Source organism: Nilaparvata lugens, chromosome 13 (genome assembly GCF_014356525.2).
Source record: "Nilaparvata lugens isolate BPH chromosome 13, ASM1435652v1, whole genome shotgun sequence".
NCBI lineage: Eukaryota > Metazoa > Arthropoda > Insecta > Hemiptera > Delphacidae > Nilaparvata > Nilaparvata lugens.
In genome coordinates, this window is record NC_052516.1 from 4,601,013 (window position 1) to 4,615,865 (window position 14,853).

A 14,853-nucleotide genomic window follows, 5' to 3' on the forward strand; every position below is an offset into this window, starting at 1 on the left:
CCCCCCTCAATCTTAAGATGACAACTAGAGTTTCTACCATCCACCTCCCCTCCTCAATCTTAAGATTGACAACTAGAGTTTCTACCATCCACCTTCCCTCCTCAATCTTAAGATTGACAACTAGAGTTTCTACCATCCACCTCCCCTCTTCAATCTTAAGATTGACAACTAGAGTTGCTACCTTCCACCTCCCCCTTCTCAATCTTAAGATTGACAACTAGAGTTTTACCATCCACCTCCCCTCTCAATCTTAAGATTGACAACTAGAGTTTCTACCATCCACCTTCCCTCCTCAATCTTAAGATGACAACTAGAGTTTCTACCATCCACTCCCCTCCTCAATCTTAAGATTGACAACTAGAGTTTCTACCATCCACCTTCCCTCCTCAATCTTAAGATGACAACTAGAGTTTCTACCATCCACTCCCCTCCTCAATCTTAAGATTGACAACTAGAGTTTCTACCATCCACCTCCCCTCCTCATCTTAAGATTGACAACTAGAGTTTCTACCATCCACCTCCCCTCCTCAATCTTAGATTGACAACTAGAGTTTTACCATCCACCTCCCCTCCTCAATGCTAAGATTGACAACTAGAGTTGCTACCTTCCACCTCCCCCTTCTCAATCTTAAGATTGACAACTAGAGTTTCTACCATCCACCTTCCCTCCTCAATCTTAAGATCGACAACTAGAGTTTCTACCATCCACCTTCCCTCCTCAATCTTAAGATTGACAACTAGAGTTTCTACCATCCACCTTCCCTCCTCAATCTTAAGATTGACAACTAGAGTTTCTACCATCCACCTCCCCTCCTCAATCTTAAGATTGACAACTAGAGTTTCTACCATCCCCTCCCCTCCTCAATCTTAAGATTGACGACTAGAGTTTCTACCATCCACCTCCCCTCCTCAATCTTAGATTGACGACTAGAGTTTCTACCATCCATCTCCCCTATTCAATATTCCAAATTCCATATATATTCAATATTCCAAATTCCATATATATTCAATATTCCAAATTCCATATATATTCAATATTCCAAATTCCATATATATTCAATATTCCAAATTCCATATATATTCAATATTCCAAATTCCATATATATTCAATATTCCAAATTCCATATATATTCAATATTCCAAATTCCATATATATTCAATATTCCAAATTCCATATATATTCAATATTCCAAATTCCATATATATTCAATATTCCAAATTCCATATATATTCAATATTCCAAATTCCATATATATTCAATATTCCAAATTCCATATATATTCAATATTCCAAATTCCATATATATTCAATATTCCAAATTCCATATATATTCAATATTCCAAATTCCATATATATTCAATATTCCAAATTCCATATATATTCAATATTCCAAATTCCATATATATTCAATATTCCAAATTCCATATATATTCAATATTCCAAATTCCATATATATTCAATATTCCAAATTCCATATATATTCAATATTCCAAATTCCATATATATTCAATATTCCAAATTCCATATATATTCAATATTCCAAATTCCATATATATTCAATATTCCAAATTCCATATATATTCAATATTCCAAATTCCATATATATTCAATATTCCAAATTCCATATATATTCAATATTCCAAATTCCATATATATTCAATATTCCAAATTCCATATATATTCAATATTCCAAATTCCATATATATTCAATATTCCAAATTCCATATATATTCAATATTCCAAATTCCATATATATTCAATATTCCAAATTCCATATATATTCAATATTCCAAATTCCATATATATTCAATATTCCAAATTCCATATATATTCAATATTCCAAATTCCATATATATTCAATATTCCAAATTCCATATATATTCAATATTCCAAATTCCATATATATTCAATATTCCAAATTCCATATATATTCAATATTCCAAATTCCATATATATTCAATATTCCAAATTCCATATATATTCAATATTCCAAATTCCATATATATTCAATATTCCAAATTCCATATATATTCAATATTCCAAATTCCATATATATTCAATATTCCAAATTCCATATATATTCAATATTCCAAATTCCATATATATTCAATATTCCAAATTCCATATATATTCAATATTCCAAATTCCATATATATTCAATATTCCAAATTCCATATATATTCAATATTCCAAATTCCATATATATTCAATATTCCAAATTCCATATATATTCAATATTCCAAATTCCATATATATTCAATATTCCAAATTCCATATATATTCAATATTCCAAATTCCATATATATTCAATATTCCAAATTCCATATATATTCAATATTCCAAATTCCATATATATTCAATATTCCAAATTCCATATATATTCAATATTCCAAATTCCATATATATTCAATATTCCAAATTCCATATATATTCAATATTCCAAATTCCATATATATTCAATATTCCAAATTCCATATATATTCAATATTCCAAATTCCATATATATTCAATATTCCAAATTCCATATATATTCAATATTCCAAATTCCATATATATTCAATATTCCAAATTCCATATATATTCAATATTCCAAATTCCATATATATTCAATATTCCAAATTCCATATATATTCAATATTCCAAATTCCATATATATTCAATATTCCAAATTCCATATATATTCAATATTCCAAATTCCATATATATTCAATATTCCAAATTCCATATATATTCAATATTCCAAATTCCATATATATTCAATATTCCAAATTCTATATATATTCAATATTCCAAATTCCATATATATTCAATATTCCATAATATAATCAATATTCCAAATTCCATTTTTTTTTTTTTTATTTCCCTCCTCTCCATTTAGATTCAGGTTTACAGTGAAACGTTCACTGTCGAAAAGTCCCCAAGAAAAAAAACGGGCACTAATCTTTCCGTCCAAGTACTGGCACCTGGCTCCATGTAGTCCTGGCCCCCCCCCAATGTAGTGAGTGGTCCCACCCACGCCAAAGGGCGCATTGAGCCTGACTGGACCACAAAGAGCCAGGTGACAGTTTTCCCTCCCCAGAAGGGAGAGGGACAAATCCCCCAAAGGGGGCTTTTCCCACCCCCTGAAGGGAGAGGGAAAAGTTCCCCAAAGGGGGCAGAAAAGAGTGGTTCCCCTTCTGAAGGGGTAACTCCCACTTCTAGGATTAGAAGAGGGGGTGGCCCCTCCAAAAGGAGTGAAAAAAATTATGAAAGAGGTAAGTGCATGTCTAGACCATTAAGTGGGGGGGGGGATACAAGCAGTCATTGAGTGTTGCCACATTGAGTGGTGCCACACTCAATTATATTGTTGTTGCATCTGTCAGAATATTGAATACTAATATTATTGATATCAATTACCTACACTCAATAATTATTGAACATTTCAATATAATACAAATAGTCATGCTAAAAGCAAGTGCAAGTGCAAAGAAGAAAATAGGGGACTAAAGGACAACATTAATATTAAGATGAGGAGAGGAAGGAGAGTGGAGAATTATTAACTAAATGAGTAAATATATTCAAATGAATGATGTTAAGGGTGGGGGGTTGTGAATGGAATGGATTGTAGTGATGGCAATTGTGAATAGAAAGGGATTTAGGAGAAGAGTGAGATGCAACTATGACAAAGTGAGATGGTAGCTAAAGAAGTGGGGAAATAGCAGACAACATGTTAACTGGGTATTGTGGATGGAGACAAAAAATACCAAGTTATGGATATAGAGATAGGAATTATAGGAGACAAAAAATACCAGAACAAGGATACAGAGATAGGAATGACAGCTGGGAATTGTGGAAGGAGAGAAAAAATACCAGGATGGGTAATTAGAGATAGGAATTATATCTAGGAATTGTGGAAGGAGACAAAAAATACCAGGATAAGAATGCAGAGATGAGAATGATAGTAGGGGATTGTGGAAGGAGACAAAAATAACTGGATAAGGATACAAAGTTAGGAATGATAGCAGGGGATTGTGGAAGAATATGAAAAAATATCAGGATAAGGATACAGAGATGGGAATGATAGTGGGAGCAAGGAAAAGCAGGTAAGAATGGCAATGGGATAAGAATGCCAGTTAGAAAAAAAACTGTAGAAGTGAGAAGGAGTGAAAGTGGATTTGGATTTAGAGGAAGTGGAGAGTGAGTGTAGTAGAGGAAGGATGGATGAGGTGAAATAGGTACTACATGAGAGTTGGGGACAGAACAACTAAGTAGGTGCTGTATATACACTGGTGAGGATGAGCGAAAGTCAAAACTGAAAATTAATATGAGGTAAAGGAAGGGATTACATGCACATTTAACAATTGAAAATACACTTTACAAAAGTATACAGAAGATTTGACAGTTTTAACAAGTTAGCTAACAATATTTTGAAAGATGCAACAACAACACAAGACACAAGAAAGAAAAATAGAGGAAAAAGAAGATGAAGACGATTTCCACCTGAAAAAAAGCAAACAGTGTGGCAACACCCAACAAAATATCTAACAATTCATTCAAACTAACATTATATTGAAAGAGAGAAAGTATTTAATGGACTGAAGGTTCATTAACAAATCTAGATAAGAATTATGAAAAGGGTCAATCCTAGAACAGAAAGAACTAAAAAAAACATGTAACGAAAATGTAACTAAAAAATGGAAGGGACATTTCCTAAGAAGTTCAAGAAAATAAAAAATAACCATGTATCGGCATATACTTCGATATTGAATTTGAACTGAAGGTTCGCCTCCAAAGCAAATAAAAAAACCTGAAACTAAAAAATGGACATTTCCTAAAAATTCAAGAAAATAAAAAATAACCATGTATCGACATATACTTCAATATTGAATTTGAACTGAAGGTTCGCCTCCAAAGCAAATAAAAAAAAACTGAAACTAAGAAATGGAAGGGACATTTCCTAACAATTCAAGAAAATAAAAAATAACCATGTATCGACATATACTTCGATATTGAATTTGAACTGAAGGTTCGCCTCCAAAGCAAATAAAAAAAACCTGAAACTAAAAATGGACATTTCCTAAAAAAATCAAGAAAATAAAAAATAACCATGTATCGACATATACTTCGATATTGAATTTGAACTGAAGGTTCGCCTCCAAAGCAAATAAAAAAAACCTGAAACTAAAAAATGGACATTTCCTAAAAAATCAAGAAAATAAAAAATAACCATGTATCGACATATACTTCGATATTGAATTTGAACTGAAGGTTCGCCTCCAAAGCAAATAAAAAAAACCTGAAACTAAAAAATGGAAGGGACATTTCCTAAAAATTCAAGAAAATAAAAAATAACCATGTATCAACATATACTTCGATATTGAATTTGAACTGAAGGTTCGCCTCCAAAGCAAATAAAAAAAAACTGAAACTAAGAAATGGAAGGGACATTTCCTAACAATTCAAGAAAATAAAAAATAACCATGTATCGACATATACTTCGATATTGAATTTGAACTGAAGGTTCGCCTCCAAAGCAAATAAAAAAAACCTGAAACTAAAAAATGGACATTTCCTAAAAATTCAAGAAAATAAAAAATAACCATGTATCGACATATACTTCGATATGAATTTGAACTGAAGGTTCGCCTCCAAAGCAAATAAAAAAAACCTGAAACTAAAAAATGGAAGGGACATTTCCTAAAAATTCAAGAAAATAAAAAATAACCATGTATCGACATATACTTCGATATTGAATTTGAACTGAAGGTTCGCCTCCAAAGCAAATAAAAAAAACCTGAAACTAAAAAAATGGAAGGGACATTTCCTATAAACAATGAGAAAAAAGAATTAAAGGTTCAAATACCAAAGCTGATAGAAAGAAAAACTGAAGAGAATCTACTGAAAAGGGGTTGATGGTCTAGACATGCATCACCTATTCCACACAAGTCGCCCACTACCGAATTCAACAGTTCAACAATAATACATTTATATTATTAACTTTTAATTATTATAAAAGTCAGACTTTAGAATTGACGTATTTACAAATTGAATGTATTTTTTAAAAAAATTGATTCAAAAGAAGAAGCTTCACAAGCTACATCGAACGATGCCACTTGTAAATAATAATTAAACACTTGTATGAAAATTTAAAATACTTTAAAGACAGATGATTGAAATGATGAAAACTGAAATAAATTGCAAATTATGTGAATAGTATGAGGAAAGAGAATTTGATTGAACTGTTAAAATCAATTGAGAGCGGACTTTACCTTTTTTTGAAGTTCTGCGATGTCCTCTCCTTTCCTCCTCCTTCTCCTACCAGCCAGCATAGATGCCTGAAAAGCCCCCACCCCAAAATAGGACACACCCCATGCTCATTTATTTCTTACAACATAAAACAAGCAAAAGCTGAAAAACATAACACAACAACAAAACATTTCAATGTCCTCGGTGTGAGTGAAACCAGATTAGAGTCCTTTCATTCTCACACTTGAATTTTTCACTTGAAATCAATCATTGCACTAAATTAGAGTCTTATCATTCTGCACTTGTCACTTTGTAATCTGCTTCTTCTTGATATCCTCCATTTGTCTTCTTCTGTGGAGCTGGCCATCATTCCCCTCTCTTCTGTGTCCTATAAAAAATGCAAAATAATTCATACAAAATCAATTGCACATAAAATCATTGTGCAGTAAGACTTGGCAACATTTAATAAATGTGTGTGGCAACCAGCAGCAAAGCCAAGTGTCATTGACCTTTAGGGCCAAGCCACATGAAGCGTTTTTCAGACGAGTCGGCAGGGCAGGACGCTCTTCGATTGGATGATTATCAGCTAATTTTCAAACTCCAATCCAATCAGCCAATCGGCGAGCTTCTTGTCCGACTTGTCTGAAAAAACGCTTCATGTGGTTTGGCCCTATAGTGAGGTCCACGTTATAATAGGCAATAAATTAAGCATGAACTTCAAGAACATGAATTTGCATTCTCTGTATTTAGCTATCAATAAACTGAATAGTAAGTCATCCTCAGGACCAGATAGGATTAGACCACGAGATGTAATAAGCAATATATTTTACCTGAGACTAATATTGATTCATTTGATTAACAGAATTGTTGAAACTGGTAATATACCACAACCAATGAAAGTAACTCATCTTAGACCCATCTTTAAAAAAGGATCAAAGAAAAATCTGGGGTGTTACAGACCAGTGGGATCGATATCAGTTGTTATGAAAATTCTGGAACACTTCATAGGAATGTAATTGCAACAGTATCTATCCAGACATAGTATAATAAACAAGGCTCAACATGGCTTCATTCCCGGAAAATCAACTATTGATTTATTAGAAACTGTGACAGGTGACATTAATAGATCTCTGAATGATAATATGTTTGTAATGGCAGTGGCAACTGATTTGACTATGGCATTTGACCTTGTGAATTATCAAATCATGCTTCGCTAATCAAGTGAAATAGGTATTTGGAGGTAAATTACGAAGATTATTAGAGAATTATTTCATGGATAGAACTTTGCATGCAGGTATAGGTAGCTATATTAGTAGCAGCTATGAGCAGACATGTGGATTAGTTCAAGGTAGTATCTTGTCACCTACCCTATTCAACATATATGTGAATGAATGATTTTGCTAGTTTAAATTTTAAAAGTAAAATTCTGCAATATGCTGATGACAATATATTCTATGTAATACACAAAGACTTGGAAACTGGTTTGAGACTCATACAACAGGATCTTGATTTGGCAACTAAGTACTTCTTTAATAACAGTATAAAAATTAATGCCCAAAAGACAAAGGCTATAGTGTTTAAGAATCAAAGAATTAATGTTGATGAAAGAGAAGTTGTTAAATTGACTTGCCATGAAACAGTATGCCTGAGAAACCAAAGAATGAATGATTGCAATTGCCAAAAACTTGATTACAGTAAAAGTATAAAACACCTAGGAATAACTTTCGATTCTGATATGAGATTCAAATCACACAACGATTCACTAAAAAACATAATGAGAGCAGCACTTTATAAGTGTTCTAGAATAAGTAGCTATTTTCCGGTTGGCACTAAAAGAATTATTTACTATTCAATGATACAGAGTACTCTGTACTATGGTATCTCAATATACAGTTTAGCTCCGAAATATATAAAACAGCCATTACAGAATATTGTAAAAAGAATAATAAGAACTCTTTTTAATGGATTGATCGCCAGCTATTGGGAATTATGTCCATGGGGGCCCTAGCCAATTATACTGATTTGACAAGGAATTATTTCATAAGCCAATTTAGAGAAATAAATGAAATAAACTATGAATTAAGAAACAGAGTATTTAGACCACAGAGATTCAACAATAATTATGGTAAAAGAACTCCAGAGTGCAGAATACCATATCTTCTGAACTCATTGCCTCTGGAATTGCGAAATTTACAAAGAAGGGGTGAAGTTCGGACAAAATTGAAATTATTTTTCATTGCAATAATTGATGATTGACATATTATGACATTATGGTTGGATTTACAGTAAGAATGCAAGCTCACAATAGTTTCTCAGACTAGCGATCATTTAATAGTTATATGGGAAGGTTTTACATTTTATTATAAGTAATTATTTATGAATTTCTAATTTGCTTTGTTAATAACATTCATTTAATATAATATATTTATATTTGTTTATTATGTAAGTTATTTCAACATAGTAAATGTATTTAGTATTTTTTTTTTAAATATTCCTCAAATAGCTTAAAGCTAGAGGGTTTAAAAATATATATGAATTTTGTATTTAATGAGATTTGTATTGAAATTGAAATAAAAATAATGGCAGTGGTTAAAGATATGAGAATTGTGATGACGATTCTCTGCATTAATTAATTAATTATATTTCTACACTGTCAAAAACATAATTGGCATCGTTGTGGACCTAGAAAAGGATAGTACCACCGGCTTTGTCGAATGATAGACAAGGATAGCAATTCCAAAGTTGAACAAATACTGTCATTATAACGTGGACCTCACTATAACTACAAGTACCTCAGTCCAAGCCAACAGCACTATAGGACGACCTATTAATGTTGTGCAAAGGCTAAAAAAACTTTATACTGGTATCAAAATGAAAAAGTTTTCTCTGGAAAACATTTTTTTTCGATCATCACTTTTTGAGATATGAGCGCCCAAAGTTTGATTTTTTGGGACAGAACATTTCAAATTCGGTAAGAGATAAATCCATGAGATTTAGAGGATAATTTCTTCATGGTATTGTGTTGACGCATCATCACGTCTCAACTACTGGACTAACTTCATATTTTGCCTATAGAATCTTAATTAATCGAGGATGGTTATAGGCCTATTTTCAATTTTTCAACATTTCATTAGGTCAAGTTTTAAAATAGACCCTTGCGAAGCACGGGTTACATGCTAATATTACATACATGATCAGCACAATCTGACAAAACAAATAATATATAAATTGATAGCATGGTGGTATCACAAACTGCAAGGACAGTAAAGGGCCGGTTGCACAAAAGCCGGTTGAATTCTAACTGTGATCAATTCCAAAAGAACCAATCAGAGAAGCCGTCTTTTCAAAAACGCCTTCTCTGATTGGTTCTCGTGAAATTAATCACGGTTAGAATTTAACCGGCTTTTGTGCAACCGGCAATAAGAGTTGAAAATACAGAATCGAGCGCCCGTCTCATAATATCACAATGCATCTAATAGCATTAGGCTAGGCACACACCGGTTAGTCAAGACAAGACATGATCAGACACGTTTAGTCACAATACTTCACATAGTTGCTTATGACGCAACACACACCGACTAGTCATTGTAATTGTGTATGAATACACAGTATTTTCTATGTTTTAAATAAACTGGACAGCCTTTTTACTTAGGTACATACTGCGATTTATATTCAAACCATATGTGTATATATATTACTTATGCATATTTTATGGTATATTGACTTGTCTTATACTCCATCCTGGGGTCCCCAAGACGTAATCTAAAAAAAAAAAAAAATTAGACATGTCTTCATAAGCAACTATATAAGCAACTATGTTATGTATTGACTGAGCGTGCCTGATCATGTCTTGTCTTGTGTTGACTAACTGGTGTGCGCCTAGCATTAACAATTATCACAAACAGTGTGTTTCTGGCTTCAAGACTTCACAAATCAATAATAATAATCAATTTACAATACATACTCTGAATAAAATAAGTTAGAGACTTGAGCAACAAACCAAATTGCGTCACATGGTGATTTTCAACCAGAGAAAGTAAGTAATTGCTGTGATTCAAAATAATTATTAATGTGACAATACTGCATGGACAGTGTTGCAAAACAGCCTTTGGGTTTGTCGAGAGTTGAGAGGCTAAGCGACGTGACATGAAGTCCACGTTATAATGACAGTGAAGAAAGATAGGAGAACAACGTTGCCGATCCTCTGTCTGTGTATCAGACGGTAGCTGATACAGCTTTATTGATGTAATATTAACTGTTCCTTCTCGTTTGGAGTAATCAATTATATTTTGACCCCCTCTTAAAAGTGCAAAAACTAATAATGAAGATCATCAAGCAGAGGCCACCTCGTTATCCGTCAGACCAGCTCTACAATGAGTTCAGTGTGATGGACATGAGACAGCTCTACTCCTTGGAAATAATTTGCAGACTACGCAAAAACCCGCAAAGCTTCCAACAACATAGGAACCACAGTCATAACACAAGAAACAGAAAACTTCTTTTTCCTCCACCTACTGGCTAAAGTACTTACTTTACTCCCTGAAACATAATACTAAAGTGTCACTTTTTCGCCCTCGGTAGTAAAAAACAGAAAAACTCCCTAGGGAGTAAAAGTGACTCCATTTAAATAACATGGGAAGCATCTCTATTTTAAAAACTTACATTATATAATAGGTTAGAAGGTCTAAGCTCAGATGAGAAAGCATAAAGAGGTGTCTGTCATTGAGTCAACTGAATTCAATACCACAACCAGAAATTTGATCAACTCATGAAATATATGTTTGTATGATATTATATTCTTAATATAAGTAGACGATAAAAATTTATACAATTTTAAAAATATCTTATTCTATTCAAAATACCAGCCAACAAATATTTTTGATCTGCAATTCAAATCTGAACCGAGTGATCTGGAGTCAGCCATTTTTGGTAAACACCCAGCTGATTGTTACAACTTTAGCCGATAGATAGCGCAATCGGCAGTGCCAATCAGACGGCCGGTTTTAAAGTTTAAGATTTAGGTTATGTTGTTAGGAAACATTGTCACCAATACGTAAGTTATTAAAATGATTTTATTTGCAGTTTCTATAAAAAAATGTAGATGGAGGAAAAATGTTGTGTACATCACGAGTGAAAAATACTTTTTCTCCCTCAGGAAAATTGTTGCCCTCGGCTTCGCCTCGGGCTTCAAACTTTTCCCTCAGGGAGAAAAAGTCGTACTTTTCACTCTAGATATACAAATAACTATTTACGAAGGTGGCTAGGAAGGCAATATATGAACCACCTAGCACCAAAACTCCACAATCTACTTCCTGCACAAATCAAGTCAATAGAAAACCCAAAAAGATTCATAACTGCCGCTAAGAACTGGATTATTTCAACTGGAAGACATCATATACAAAACGTAATCTCAAACAATATGTGAGCTCACTTACCCAACGTATTTGCAGTTTGCACCCCCCCCCCCACAATCTATTACTACTACAGTACTAACACCTACTCTAGTATACATGGGTTTCCCATAGTTGAGTAGGTTAATTTCCAATAGAATTAAATTCCATATTGTATTGTATTTTAGATATTTTGTTCTTTTTGTTTTAAAGGAAATAATTTTTTTTTTATTATTATTTTTCAATAATTTCAAAATTAAGATGAAATATTTCGTTAATTATTAATTCTACATTGTTAAAAGACGATCTGAAAACAGAGCAAAGCGAGAAAAAGATAGCGCTATCCACTTTGTTGTTGAATGATAGACAAGGATAGCAATACCACTGCTATTATTACGTGGACCTCACTATAGTTAGAGATTTTTGTGAAATTGTAAAAATTAAGAATTTAGTAAGAAACTTGAAAAATAATTGCTTATAGTTATTATATTGCCACAACTCATTTACTAACAGTAAACAATAACTTCAATGAAATGTAATACCAATGGATAAATGAGAGGATGTGTCATTATTTCTATAGTGAGGTCCACGTTATAATGGCAGTGGAGAACAAAGTTGCCGATCCTCTGTCTTGACAATGCCTTCTATAAACGGTAGCTGATACAGGTTTATTGATGAAATATTAACTGTTCATTCTAGCTTAAAGTAATCTACCTATATATATATAAATGAATGTGTGTGTTAGTTTGTTCCCTATAGACGTAAAAACTACTTGACAGAACGGCATGAAACTTTAGGGATATGTTGTGTGAATATTGGGGATGGTTTCTGATCAGAAATTTTAATAGGGGGCTAATAATAATGATTTATTAATCCATTTTACAGACCTATGTTTTCGTACTTGCCGGCCAAGCAGCTACCGAAGAACGGAAAGATGATCATGATTCAAGATCATGTTGTGATAATAATGATTTAACATTTAAAGTTACCAGCTGTAATAAACAGGTTACCCGTGCTTAATACGGTAGTTTGGAGTTGAAGTGTAGTTGATTGGTACCAGCTGTAGATAATGGTTCCTTAGAAGACCTATACAAATAATTATCAGTCCCCTATCATTAAGAAACTGTTGGAAATAAATTATTCACCTCATGAGAGTTGTTCATATTGCATTCATTAATTACTGAAGAATGACAGAATAATTTACAATTTTTTTTGAATTTAGCTTAGCTGAATTCATCCTAAAATGGAAGATGGAAATAATATGGAATTCTGTGTGATTCATCATAAATGTACATCACATATTTCCTGGACCATCTATTGGCAATCAAAAACTATGAACGCACTATGAACTATATTCATCTTTGAAACACTAATTTAACCTATTCATTTTTGTTTAAATTCAACACTCTACTGGTAGATATTACTATCAATTGATTGAGAAGAATATGTTTTCGGAATAATAAATGCTGCATGACTAAGCACATAGGAAGTCCGTATTTAGTCCAGACGCTAGCTTACATTGAGCATACATGAGAGAGGCAGAGAATTTGACTTCGGATTATTGTTCGGGGGACTTTAGTATATATGAAACTCGATGTCGTCACGTCCCAGGGTGGTCGACAGCTTGGGGGGGAGGGGGGGAAGTTGTAAAAAACGCGCGCTTATAAAATCGCCTGTCCTGCAGTTACTATTCATAGTATAGCTTTTAATTTTTTCTCAATATTATGTACACATAACTGGCTTTCAATGTGGTCCTCTACATTTTTGCGATAAACCGCATAGTTTGTCCGTAAAAAAATAAAATATCTCAAAAAATGTATTTTTTTATTATGGACTTTTTGTTATTTCTCGAATATTGAAGTCATTAGCCGACTTAGAGGAAAGGCTCCCAATAAACGTTGTAGGCCGTTTCTTCCTGAATCCAATGATATATATAGTTTGAGGGTTACGATCATAGATGCGGTGGTGGGAGGGGGATAAGTAGCGCTGTTACGCTGCGGTGCGGTCCTCCCTCATGATTAATGCGCGTAATGGCCTGTCTATTGCATCGCTCCTACTAGTCTATGCATTCAAATTTTGTATTTCAGGAACGCTATCTTATGTATTTTCGGTCGCTGAACACGATTTTTCAACTGTCAAGTTTCAATAATTGATCATTCTCATCATAGTATACTAATTATAGTCAAAATTACAAACTTCATCTCATTATAATTATTTATGATTACATTGTTATGATAAACCATCTTGTTAGGAATCCTATATATGTGTTTCTCAGTCGATAGAAACTGATATCCCATTAAGAGAGAATAATTATTCGATTTAGTTCAATGATTGCTTTGGAATTGCGAAAGTCAAGTAATGGAGTAAGTTAAACAAATAATATAGGCTACCCCATATAGAGCACTGTGTAACAGGATTAAAATATATATAAATTTACAGTTGAAGCACAAATTAATAATGCCAATTACTCCCATTTGATATGACTATATATTTTATTACAAAGGAAATACAGCTCTAAAGCTGCGTTTACACCAAAGTTATTAACGAGATGTTAATATAACTTGATCTTTATAGATTCTATTAGATTGAACATAACTTATCATACACATGATGGACATATATTATGTTTGCCAAGTTCGTTCAATCTAATAGAATCCATAAAGATTAAGTTATTAACATTTTGTTAATAACTTTGGTGTAAACGCAGCTTTATCAACTGATCTCTGTAACTTATATCTACGAATAGATACTTTTCATCTGGCTGAGTTTGACTGATTGTCTTGGGGTGGTACTTGAATGAAAGTGGAATGGGAGATATCTTTGTTGAATTTGAAATATTTGGAGAGAATACTGTTGGAAATCTATTGAGGGGAGATCAGTATGATTAAGGTGTGAGAGCAAGCAATCAATTCAATGAAACAAACACTACAAGGACTCATGAACGGTTCAAATATGAGAGATTGTCAAAGTATATTTGAAAGAAGTCAGGAGCTATTCGTGGAGTTTTTCTAGAATCATAATGCAAAATCAATGACTACTTGAAATTTATGACTGATTATTGTAACATAGTTTAAATTATCTTAAATTGTATTCATGCTCATAAGGACTCTGGTATTGCACATAGAAACTGTACGAGAAAAGATGGCAAACTATTCGAATCCCAAATTTTGATACTGAATAACTTGTTACCATTTCAAAACAGTCTGAACGGGAATACCATAATGGATGAATCAATCAA

The 14,853-nt window shown here is 32.8% G+C and overlaps 1 protein-coding gene across 12 annotated transcripts in view; it reads right to left on the reverse strand.

Moving 5' to 3' along the window:
* Positions 1 to 5,605: 5,605 nt before the first annotated feature.
* The window catches only part of LOC111056978, a 486,313-nt gene continuing 477,065 nt past the window's right edge, over positions 5,606 to 14,853 (reverse strand). For all 12 annotated transcript variants that reach the window (XR_005572731.1, XR_005572730.1, XR_005572729.1 and 9 more), the window contains one exon: positions 5,606 to 6,613. The gene's annotated coding sequence lies outside the window, so the exon portion shown is untranslated. The remainder of the gene's footprint in view (positions 6,614 to 14,853) is intronic.